At 41.5% G+C, this 11,470-nt stretch overlaps 1 non-coding gene across 1 annotated transcript; it reads right to left on the bottom strand.

The window, feature by feature from the left end:
• Positions 1-5,949: 5,949 nt before the first annotated feature.
• On the bottom strand, positions 5,950-6,032 carry TRNAL-CAG. Its single transcript has one exon. It is a non-coding gene; the product is annotated as a tRNA-Leu (tRNA).
• Between the last annotated feature and the right edge of the window lie 5,438 nt (positions 6,033-11,470).

Genomic DNA, 11,470 nt, shown 5'->3' with positions numbered 1-11,470 from the left:
TATAATATCCTCTCCTGAAAATTATTCCTATCATATAAAAAGGGAGGTAAGCAAAACTGCACATGGCAATGCAGAGGGGTTTTTTTATTATTGTTATTCAGTAAACCACACACCAGGTACTGAGCAAAGGACCTCGACGCTGATGTTGCTTGGATATCTTCTTCTTTGCCCAGTGCTGCTTGCCACAAGGCTGCAATATAGCACTGCTCCTCATTTCAGTTAATAAGAAAGATGGGAAAGCGTGTAGGTTTGTTTTCTTAGAGATTGTATGATATAAGGCTTGCAGGTCCTCCTCTTTGAGGAGGAATTAAAGTACCTGGGTGCTTTGGTGGGGAGTCTCTGCAACTGTGCAGCAGCGATGGGGGCCATCCACTAATGTGCTGGGGACAGCGGGAGCTGTCAGAGCCTAGCACTAGCACTGAAGGAGCAGGAAAGTCAATTCATTCCAGTTAAACGCGAGTGTGAAATTACCACTCTGAGGTAAGGGTGACTATTTCTAGCAGCAAACAGCCAGTGGATTGGCCCACAGTAAAAAGACAGCATTACCTTTCAAAGGGGAATGTGACTTTTGCAAATGGAGCAAGACTTTGGCTTCAGGACAGGCATACCTGCAAATTAGTACTGTTTTTTTCCAATCATTTGTGTGTGTTATGAAAAAGCAGTAGCAGCAGAAAGCAGAACAAGCTGCCCCATATTGTGATGATGTCTGTCCATACGAGATGAACGTGCAAGCTTGGCTGGCAGCAGGTAGCTTTCTGCCGGTGCTATCACCAGCGTCTCTATGCCATCAGAAACAGCTATGTGTTATTTTCACTTTCCGGGCATCCATGTTTCTTCATGCCAAAGCTGCCATTTGAGCCTGTCCCTCTGTAGTGTGGCTTACGCTGGTAGAGATGCAGGACCCCTGCACTGAGAGAAGAGCTTCTGCATGCATCATCTGTATTATAAGGATAGACTTATATTGTCTGAATTGATTCCAGTTCATAAAGCTGACATTTAATTGACATCAGAGTTAAACATCCATGTCCTCAGCAGAGTTAGTTCAGCTTTCATGTTTTAATAACTGTGAACAGCATGGAGCCCCAGGTAGATTCCTTTCAAGGTAGATTCATTAGGGCAAAAAAGATCATTAGCTGCTGATAATGGATTGTTTCTCAGTAAGATTAATGCAAATTCAGACATGCTTTGAACTGCCTGTGTAGGCTTGTTTCAATGACAAAGGGAGCAGGTGAGCCATGGTATCCTGATTATTCCTTTTACTTCTGTTTAAAAAAAAAATCTTTAAAGACCACAAAGTGTTGGAAATATACTGTCCTATCCACTAATGAGCAGAAGAAGTAATGAGATATCTCTAAACTCCCTTAGTGTCCACCTACTCAGCATATACTTGGCTGAACTTCATCTAATTCTTTTCAAAGTGACTTGTGGATTTGATGTCAGGAAAAAAATACTGGAAGCAGTTTCCAGCCGTTTCAGTCGTTCTGTCACTCGTGCTGAGTGATAAGCAGTGATCAGATCTGAGTATCTATTATGCTTTGTGATCAGCATATAATGAGATGGTCTCTGCCTTGCTGTATTCTCCTCTAGTCCACGGGCAACATCCAAAAAGCTAGGATGAGAAAAACTTGGTGATCACCATTTGTTTACCGGAGAAAATTTTATATGAAGGAAAAAATACTACGTGGCAATAGCCTCTCATGTATGACGGTGCAGTGGTGGTAATGGTGGAAGCCCAGCTTGCCCATAAAGTGATCTATTTCCCCAAAACCCCTTCAGGGAGATTTCACGTAGGATGTGGGGTCTGCTTCTGTTCTTTCCCCTTCTGGTCAGTAACAGCTCTGCTCACAGGTACAGCTCTGGCTGCAGCTGCCACATAGGAATAAGGGAATCCTTATTCTGTATTAACTGAGAGAGTGTATTTAATAGAGGCTTGCTGAATAAAACTGCTCCTTTGTTAAGCACAACATCTTTCTGTGGCTTTTACCTCCTGTTTGCATTGGCATCCTGAAATGTGTTTGTTTGAAAAACTTGGTTGTTTCTTTCTAAAAAAAAAAAACAAAAAAAACCCAACAAAAAAACCCACAAACCCCAAAACAAAGATTTGTCATTCTCTGTATCTTATTTACCAGAAGCACTCCCTCGTGCACCACTCAAGGAGATAAAAGATATCTGAGCTGCTTGTGGTTCTGTTCTTCTTGCCTTGTGACATACGTGAATGTTGAGAGTTTGGTCCTTGTGACGAGCTATGGCTAAGATGTATGCAGTTTTAATCTCAGAAAAAGTCGATCATGTACTTCCTTTAATAATAGAAGTTATTTACATCCGGACATCTTGTCTAGCTAATATGATTATTTTGGTTTTAAATTGCCTAGAGATCTGAACATAGTCATGTGAAGAGTTTGAACTTAGCCTCATTGAACAACTTGTATATGAAAGAATGCAGATATTGGCATGTGATTGTGAAATAGCTAGCATCATACTGATAATCAGATTTTGTAAAAAAATAATTGTTCTTCTTTCCCTCAAATGCCTCTCTATAATCTGCCCAGCCCACCTTGTGAAAGTTTCTGAAAGCCAATTTATAGGAGGAGACTGTCTTCTCAGTAATCATTACTGTCAGCTAATGTGTGCTTTGCCACAATTTGGTGCATTTTCTTAATAGTGACTGTAACCTACATAATATATTAACAAAGGATTTGTCAGATTTTTTGTTCTGTGTAGGCCTTTAATTCAGGATAAATTATCTGCTAGAGAACAAGGAATTGAACTTTCTGCAGGGATTTCTTGATGAAATCCTGTGGTCCTTGTTGTTTATGATGGCCTTGGATTTAACCCTCCCTCTCCCTCTTTTGTTTTGTCCATTAATATGGTCTGTGACTATGGAAGAGTTGACTTTGCAGAATATTGTATCATTATTTTGAAAATCCAAATAAAATCTCACCTGCGTACCTAATTCCTCCTTTGCAATGTGTTACTAGAAGGGAATGCTGTTAACTACAAGCTGTGCAGAGCTCACGGCTGCAACTTTTAAACCCATAGGTCTGCGCATCCTGTTACATCGCTGCAGTTTCACAGGTCCAGCAGCTCCTGTGCAGCCTTGTCCAAAATGGAGATTTGAATCCGGGGATGGAAACCACATTTGTTTCCTCTAGTATTCTGGAATTTCCAAATCCTCTCAAAACTTTTTGAAAACGGTAGACTGATGATTAGGACAGTGGGTCACATAGCTCCTAAAAAAGTTAAATGTAAACTATCGATTGCTTAAATTAGCTAGGATTTAACAGGTTTAACACATTGATTAGTTGTTGATGGAACAGAACGACGGTCATCGCTTATGGACAAATAGGTTTCCCAGCACAAATATATTTTAAGCAGACTAGAAATATTTAAATTACTGTACCCTTTTTCCTGTCCTCTGTAACCATTAAAAGTCTTGACTTGTAATAGATCAATACCAATTTTCTAATGATTTTTTTCTTACCACGTTTTAAAATGTCATCTTACTGTTATTAATGAAGATAGTGATAGATTTTTCGTTACGTTTTTCTTTTAGCCAGGTATTACAGTTCCTAGTGTCTGCTTACACCCACTGAAATAACTTGTGAACTCCCATTGGAGTTTGAGTTTTTCTTATCCTGAATGGTGCCCGAGCCCAGTGCAGTTCTTTGGCTCTCTCCCCCCATGCAAACCTCTTAATGGGGATTGAAGTAGGGTCAGGAAGGGACTGTAGGAAAAAGCTACAGTTCTGAATGGGTGTTTGAATGCACTATTTAGTGAATGCCTTCTCACTAGTAGTTTTCTATGCTGCCTAAACCATCTCAAACACCGTAGGTACATCTGTTCTGATTTATGTGATGTCAATATTCACAATATAATTGAAATGAGGCTAAGGAGGTTCGAGGCCTCAAAGTTTCTGTTTTGCTTGTGACAGAAAATTATTTCATGGTTTTTACATATATCTGTTTATATCTCTATATATCTCTATCTCATTTATATTTTTTACTCGAACATTAGCAAGAGTGTACACCATCAGTTTGTATCAAGTAACTTCTAATAAGACATGGATTGGTGCCTGTGTAAGGTAGATAATATGCTACTATTGTAAATTGTGTTGGTGGGACTTGAAAGACTGTAAACTACCAGGATGCTGATTTCAGGTTTCATCCAAAATGGGTCCCAGAGGAAGACAAGCTGGCTCTGCACCCTGCAGCTTACAGTTGTGGATTACTGCTTTAGGCAGCTGCCTATTGATTTCGTTGTATGTCTGGCAGACCCAAACACGCTGGACTTGCTGTGCATTCATAGCAGGCAAATGCGCTGCTTTCAGAATTCCAATATTGGTAGAATTGCTGTCTGGAACATGGAATTAAATACTGATTTAGCACTAACAGTTTCGGAGATGGTTATCTTAACATCGCTTTCTGCAAGGATGTTCTGCAAAACGTCCCTGTATATGTTGACAGACGGTAGTGCTGCTTGCCGAGTAAGAATGGATGGGTTAACACCACCCCATGGGTTAAGGTTCTGGAGAAAAACAGGTATATATCTTCTGTACACAAGGTGTGGTAGATTAGATTGGTATTTTGGCTAGGTCACAATTCTACTCAAGGAAGGTTTGGTAGCATTTGCAGGTGGAACACATTAGTTAACTTTGTCAAGTCTGTGTTAATATTGGCTAATTAAAACAGTCCCTCAGTCTGTTTCTTCTGGAATAATTCATTAATTCATCTTTTTTAGCTACAAAGTTACAATGATCTGCTGCTATGTGTGTTCAGAGGTCATTACTGCATGTCTGCATTGGTAAGATCCCCTCTCAGTCTTCTCCAGGCTAAACAGACCCAGGTCTGGAGAGATGCTTCATACACAGAATCACAGAACGGTCAGGGTTGGAATGGACCTCTGGAGATCATTTAGTCCAACCCCCCTGCCAGAGCAGGGTCACCTACAGCAGGTTGCACAGGACGGCATCCAGGCGGGTTTTGAATGTCTCCAGAGTGGGAGACTCCACCACCTCTCTGGGCAGCCTGTTCCAGTGCTCCACTACCCTCCAAGTAAAGAAGTTCCTTCTCATGCTAAGATGGAACTTCCTATGTTCAAGTTTGTGCCCGTTACCCCTCGTCTTATCACTGGGCACCACTGAAAAAAGTCAGTCCTCTGATCATCTTTGTAGCCCTCCGCTGGGCTCCTTCCAGCAGTTCCTTGTGTTTCTTCAACTGGGGAGCCCGGAACTGGACACAGTACTCCAGATGTGGCCTCACCAGGGCAGAGTAGAGGGGGAGGAAGACCTCCCTCAACCTGCTGTCTACGCTCTTTTTAATGTACCCCAGGAGACCATTGTCTTCTTGGCCACATGGTCACATTGCTGGCTCATGGTCAACTTTTCGCCACCAGGACTCCCAGATCCCTCTCTGCAGAGCTGCTTTCCAGCAGGTCAGCCCCCAACCTGTACTGGTGCATGGGGTTATTCCTGCCGACGTGCAGGACCCTACACTTTGACCGGCTGGCTATGCTGTGTTTTGTGCACCCCAGGATGGGCTTTGCCCTCTTGGCTGCCAGGGCACACTGGGGACTCCTACAGAGCCTGCTGTCACCCAGCACCCTCCGACCCCTTTCTGCAGGGCTGCTCTCCAGCCACTCCTCTCCCAGTTTACGCTTGTGTCCGGCGTTACTCTGTCCCAGATGCAGGATCCAGCATTTGGAATTGTTAAATTTGATGCCATTAGTCATAGCCCAGTGCTCCTAGATCCCTCTGCCAGGCCTCATGTCCCTCAAGAGACCCAGGTCCACCTCCCAGTTTGGTATCATCAGCAAATTTGCTAATGGTGCATTCAACTCCTGCATCCCGATTGTTGATAAATATAGCGCACAGAACTGTCCCTGGAATTGACCCGGAGGAGCAAACACCGCCGGGGACTTGTCACCAGCCAGATGGAGCCCCAAAAGGGAAGCTGTCAGAAGTGGGATTCGAACCCACGCCTCCAGGGGAGACTGCGACCTGAACGCAGCGCCTTAGACCGCTCGGCCATCCTGACCCACAGCATGCTGGGAGTTGAGTACAAATTCTTCTGACAGCAGATGAGGAAGAGGAAACTCGGTCCTGTTGGGTATCCCTGCCGATATTCCCTCATACATCTTTATACTGATGCCCGACCTAAAATATCAATAATAGACCCCTATTCTTAGCAAATTGGAGAAAATCTGATTCAATTTTGCGTTACTGGTGTATGTAGCGAAAAGCAGTGCAAAGTTCTGAGTTTAGTTTTCAGAATACCTGATGACAGCTGATGTTGTTCGAGAAGGTTCAATGAGATAATGGAAAATACTGAAAAATAATTTTAACGTGGCTGTGCATAATAAAATCGTTAGTAATGACTTGTCCTTTGAAAGCACATTTGAAGAATCAAGTTAAGAATAATGCTAAACCCGTATAAGCTAATGTGAAAATGTCGGCAGTGATCACACTGATCAATGGAGCGTCTAGTGCTGTTCACATTACGGTGAATTAATGGATTTAATCAGAGTAACAGGAAACATTTTGGGGGAAAAACATCTTTCCTCAAATAGAACTCAATAAAATACTAGGATTCTTCTTTTATTTGTCTTTTTTTTTTTTTTCCCCTTGGGAGTCGACAGCTATTGTGCCTGTATTGTAAAGTCAGTTGATGATGTTCATGATTTTATGGATGTTACATGATTCTTCATAAAACTCTTTACAATTAGAAAAGGAAACAATGTTTGTAAATTCTGGTTTTATTTGGGGCAAAATTCAGAAATAGCAAGTAGCAACAATGGGGTTTCCAAATTCAGAAGAGTGGCCAGACTTCACACTTGCATGTGGGTACTCAATTTTTTCTGATTCTGCTCCAGCTTCTGGTTGTGACTCCCTAAACCTTTTCTGGAGTAAGAGATTTAACCCAAGACCATTTACAGCTGAAATGATGTGCAGAATGGTCAGCCAAGCCACCAGGTCGTAACCTTCTCACCCAGCACAGCTGGGAAGAGAAAGTAATGTGTACACATCGCCTAAGCTTACATCCATACAGTCATGTCAAAAAACAATGAAGCTGCGGGGATCTGAGTTTAGTGGTGCTATGCGATTTTAATAATGAATTTGAAATTTTTCTTGTAGATGTCATGGTAAAGCTTACTGTCCTGTAGTGATTTATGCTGACGTCAGTGGACAGTAGCAGTCGATCTGTTTAAATGCTCTGGGTCCAGTGTCTCCAGCACGGGAGATAAAAGGCATCACAACATCCCTTGATATCAAAGGCCTCTCTCCCACCTTTCCTATCCCTACTATGTCACTTGGTAGCCCCTCCTCTGGGTTTCTGTCATGCTTTAATCAAAGCCACTCACAAAGTGAGTGCATCTTTTGTCCTCCTGTGCTGTTCTTTCTCTGAATTAGGAGAGTTGTTTTCCTCCTTATGTTTCGGGGCTCTCCCCGTGGGCCCTGAAAGAAATGCTTAGTAATTGAAAAAGAATGGTTGATCCCTTTGGGTCCAACGCATCTCCTTTCAAAGAGAAAGTTAAGTAAGTTATATGGATGATAATGAAGTTAAACACGGTTAAATGGAAACTTGCTTTAAAAATATGATGCCTTTTCAGTATTTTTATAGCTTCACGTATTGCCCCTAGTTCTGCAAATGTAGATGTGTTTAACTTTACGGTGTCACTAGTCCTGCTGTTAGACCTTTTTGGTTGCACAAACAGTAACAGAAAGCAATGCGTAGACTCAAAAATGTTGTCAGGAGCCTGGGAAGCTCTTGTCCTGCTCCATGTAATCTTTAGGGACCAGACTCACTCCTTTATATTAAAAATCTATACACATCAATAGGAGAAACAGGTTGCGAGCTAGAAACAAGGCTGCTGTGTATCGTATCCATGTCGTCTCATCTGCCAGCTGTCTTTGCAGCAAAAGTTCAAGTCTTGTTGTGGTCACAGGTAGGGATGGGCTTGAATAGTAATAGAGGCTTTGTCCTGGACATGTTCCAGCCCTTCTAGTGGGAACTAGAGATTTGAGTGGGGCAGCTGAGGAAAAAAAAAAGTATCTTTGTCTTACTCTGTTCACATGGGTCTTCTCTATGAAATAACTCATCCTCAAAACACCTTATAAATGAGAATGTTCATAAACCTCCTGTGAATTAAGTACATTCCCTTAAATGCCCCAAATTGGTGAACTACATTTGAAGATATAAAGCAGACTGAGCGCATGAAACCCTGTGGTGTTTATAGGGAATGGGGAACACTAGAGAAGGCTGGGAGAGCACGTCTGCACTGTCTGTGATGATAACAGAAAATGCCTCGGGAGTATAAGTTATCCGCAGGATCCAGAAGAGGTACAGCATCTGTGTGTGTGGCAGGGGAAGGACAATTCCTCCTATCCCCTGAAACTGATGTCGAGTATCAGCTTTTTTTTCCTCCTGAATCACTATTTTGCCATGAACTTAAGCACCAACTGGAGAGCTGTTTGCTCTGTGATTGCCGCCTGTTGAGCTGGAATAACTTTTTTTCTTAATGCTTTTAATTCCAAAGTGTAAATCGGGGACAACTTCAGAAACATGGAACTGCCTTTATTTTAAGGATCATGTCTGCTGTTCACAAGAGTCATGAGTTTTTGTTCCTGTTTAGGGTAAGGCAATGACAGCTGTGAGGGTAGTGAGTGGATTTCTTGCCCGCTCTTCATTAGAACAAGTTCCAAGGAAGAGCCGAGCTCAGTCTTGTTCCCGACCTGTCCTCTTCCTGTCCAGTAACCTTGCAACTCCCATGGATAAAAGTAGTTCCATTTATGACTATAAATACAGGCTGTGGACGTGGGTGTGTATTTAACGTGGCTGCAGTAAAAGGTAACTTGAGAGCTGACACTGGGGCAGAACCTGACTTGCAAAATCCTAATTACTAATTGATGAGTAAGCATCTAACCTGACTTTCAGCTTCCAGCTCAAGTGTTTTAGCAATGAAAAATATCCTTGCACTTGTTTGGAAAAGAAAAAAAAAAAAGAGAAACTGTAAATAATCGGAGTGTGGTAACCATGGAAACTTGTAATGACAGAATAACTCTATTTTATAGTTATTAACAGTGAATTTATTTTAATTTTTAGATGAAAAATTCCTAAAATGTTTCAAGCACAACAGCATATTATACTGTGTTAAGTTCTGTCCTTATTTATAAAGGCAATAGCAAACAAACTATCGAACCTGATGGAGCTAAGTGTTGCAGCCTCATGGTAATTAATTGGTGTTAAAAAAAATGCGATGATGTTCTGTTTCCCAGACTCTCAAGTGGAAGAACCAGACATAAAAGTAGTTTATTCCCTAACCTGTGCTGGAGGCGCTCTGTCCTTCCTCTCTTGATGCTTTCCAGGAAGGCTGAGACACGGTAGAGAAGTTTTAGCTTAAACAGGGTTTGGTGTTAGTCCTGGCTGTGGAGAGCTGGATGTAACAGAAGAGAGTTGGTGAAGAGGGAGCTCAAGAAGGGCTTGCCTCCTGCTGGCTAGAGGAGGGGGAACTGTATGGGATGATCCAGAGTACTGCAGGTGATTGGCTCTTCTAGATTTTTGCAGGATAATAGACAAGCTTCGAAGAAAGGACAGTAAGCTGATGGCGGCTTGGTTTCTATCTCCACGTGAGAAAGCCACTTTCTACTTAGCAAAATTCTATGAAAACTGTAAATCCCAGACCTGTCGGTACTGGATATTAGTTGCACTCGGTACCTCCTTTTGGGCATTCCAGCCTTTCTCTCCTCTCCAGATGGAAAGGATGGGGCCTGAGGCCATTTGCTCTCTGATACACAAGTAAGTGTTGCTTTTTAGGTGCAGAGGACAGAGGTAATGAACTTCCATCTGATTTTATATGGGTTTATTTGCAGTAAAAAATAGTCCAACAAGTGCAGCACTGCTAATTATCACACAATGGCGATAATGATAAATAATAATGATATGATATGTATTCTATAATAAAAATATTAAAATATCTAATAATGGTTAGCATATTATAAGATGTGGAAGGTTTCTCAAGAGTGTTGTATGTTTGGAAAGTGGGTTTGTTTAGGGCAGTTGTCAATACTAGAGTCTTGTGACTGTGTTATGCAGTATGTAAAAGAAATAAGCAATATGTTAAATGCAAGATACCTGGCACTTCACTGTGTACAGAAAACAGTAACCCAGTAACTGGCAAATATTAGCCATCCCCTTATAATTCCCTTTTTTTCTAAAAACAAGATCTTTACACATTTGCTTGTCTTATCCTAAAGAGAGAATATTTTTTCTTTCCCTCTAAAGACTTTCTATTTGCATGATTAATATGTTCCTTGCATACTGTGAAGAGGGAGTCTGCTTCTCTCTGAGATCCATGCTGACTCCCCATCATTTGCTCTCCAAACTAACATAAGGACTATTTATGTTTTCAACAAAAAGAAATCATGCTGGTTTTGAGTGTGGTTTTCTTGTTGACATTTTAGGAACTGTTTCGGGCTCTTCTTAATATTTAGACAAACTAATATGTTTGCTTTTTGTGGTGTTGCTGTTGACATTTCCTAAGGAAATTGCTGAAGATGTTAACAACTTCCCAGCACAGGCATGCTGTAATGGAATAGTTCTTTGCTTGCGGTCCTGACACAAATTCCTCTTAACTGATGGTTTTGCTGAAAGTAATGTGATTGTGATAACTTCTGTGAGTCAAGGTAAAAGTGAATCAGCCCTGGCTATTTTGGGGAGCATAAATGTCTGCTAAACTCCTTAGTGTTTTGCTTCTTGCAGATATAACAAGCAGAAGGTGCCAATTTACTGTGTGCATCGGAGCCTCTGTGCTGCACAAACATCTGCAGTGCAGAGCGGGAAGGAAGTCCGCAAGGAACACTGGTAATTGGCTAAGCCTGACGGCCAGGAGAGCTTGTAACTCAACCAACAGAAATTGGTCAGTTAGAGGCTTGGCTAATTTTGAAACCAGTAGCCATGAAAAACAATCTCATAGCAGAACTTGCCCTTATATCCTTATATGTGTAGCATAAGCCTCAAGGGCACTGTAGGTTAGACACAGATTGATGTTATTGTGAGTTTGCTTTTTTAAGTCATGCTTTTAAGCCTGTGCACTGCCATATCTTTAATACCTGGTCAGTACAAACAGTGTGTAATTACATTAGCAGTTAACCCAGGACTACCCACTTAGACAATTTATTTAACCTTCTGTGTGTGAACGTTTTGAAGACTCTTCAGCCAGGTTGGGTTTTGTTCTGGAATGCCTGATTAAAAGTATGAAGCTCTTACCTGCAGCCAGCCAACCAGTTTAGCCTATGGTCTGTATTAAAAATACCCACATTGTTATCTACAAGAATCATCTGTTGCTTAAACCTTTTAGCAATACAGTATCTTTTTGTGACTGGTAACCATGTATTGCAGCTATGGAACAAATCTTTCTCAAAATATATTGTTGTTTTAAAATCTTTTAGATTGAAAAGCATTTCTGTTTCTGGGAT

Source organism: Charadrius vociferus, unplaced genomic scaffold, assembly GCF_000708025.1.
Source record: "Charadrius vociferus isolate BGI_N301 unplaced genomic scaffold, ASM70802v2 scaffold15, whole genome shotgun sequence".
In the NCBI taxonomy this organism is placed as follows: Eukaryota; Metazoa; Chordata; class Aves; order Charadriiformes; family Charadriidae; genus Charadrius; species Charadrius vociferus.
The sequence above is the reverse complement of the archived record's forward strand: the minus strand, read 5'-3'. Positions and strand labels throughout refer to the sequence as shown.